Here is a 1,316-nt window from a genome sequence, read left to right on the forward strand (position 1 = left end):
ATCACCTCATAAACAAGAAGATTCTGAACGAAAACGACAAGAATCACACCACAGAAAGCTCCCCACCACGTCCTTATCCACAGATATTCACTCGAAAAACATATACCCAAAAACGGCTTAGAACTCATCACGAACGCTCACAAGAACTTTTCAAAGAGAAAACTCTTCTTCTCAAGTGTTTAGAACAACAAAACGTGATAGACTCCTGGTAAGGAATCTGCTTCCCAAGAACACACTCGCAAGGTCTTGAAGATGAACGGTCAGAAAGATGATGATCAATGGGTCAAAGATGCAAAGACAAGATCGACGAAGAAGGTGAAGGGGGTTGATTTGCAGTGGATCGATGAAGATGAAAGGGTGAAAATGATGCAGCAGATAAAAAGGGAATTGAAATGAACTTCTAAGAGAGATGGAAATCTCTTAGACTTCAGGCTCGAGTTCAACTTAGATATGACACACTAAGAAGAAAACAAGTTGAGAAGATACTACACACTTCTCAGATCAAACAAGTAGAAAGAGATTTTTGATTAAAATGTTTGATGAAAAACAAAGAAGAGATACATTGTCTTTTTATAGGAGAAGGGGGGACGAAGGGGAGAAGAGAAATAAAACCCTAGACAGACTTGCAAGAGCTTTAACAAGGTCAAGTTCATGCAAGATGTCTAGGAAATGACAAAACATTAAATGCATTGTTTTTGAATGAAAAAAATATAGAAAATGGGCCAAGGCCTTTGTAATGAACCTTGGACCACGACTTGGGCTGGCAAAGGAGGCTTGAAAATGTTACTTAGGCCTCATTAAAAACCTTGTCAATAAAACCCAATGGGACAAAACTTGACCAAGGGAAAAGAGCGCCAAAGCAACATTTTACCCTTTACCGAGCACCTTGAGCTGTGATCATTGTGAAAGTGGTTTGAGCCACGTCTTCTAGCTTCTTTTCCAGCTCCATAAGTAATCCATTGATGTCTTGGTTGAACCTCTTGGACCGTGACCTTGTTAGAGGACCCGCCAGGACGATCAATGCTTCCTCTGCTGCTTCCACTGGTACAAGCTGCTCCTCCGGTGCTTCCTCTGGTTCAAGCTGCTCCTCCGGTGCTTCCTTTGGTTCAAGCTGCTCCTCAAGTTTGTGTGGTTCGGTTGAGCTATCCATGGTCTCATCATCATCTCCCACTTGAAAAGGATTTGACCTCAAATCCGAATTATCTGCACAATAAGGAGGAAGATCAGAAACATTGAAACTGCCACTAACTTTGTACTTACCTTGGAGGTCGAGCTGGTAGGCATTGTTGTTGATTCGTTTGAGCACTGTGAATGGT

Source organism: Camelina sativa, chromosome 12 (genome assembly GCF_030686135.1).
Source record: "Camelina sativa cultivar CO46 ecotype springtype chromosome 12, ASM3068613v1".
NCBI lineage: Eukaryota > Viridiplantae > Streptophyta > Magnoliopsida > Brassicales > Brassicaceae > Camelina > Camelina sativa.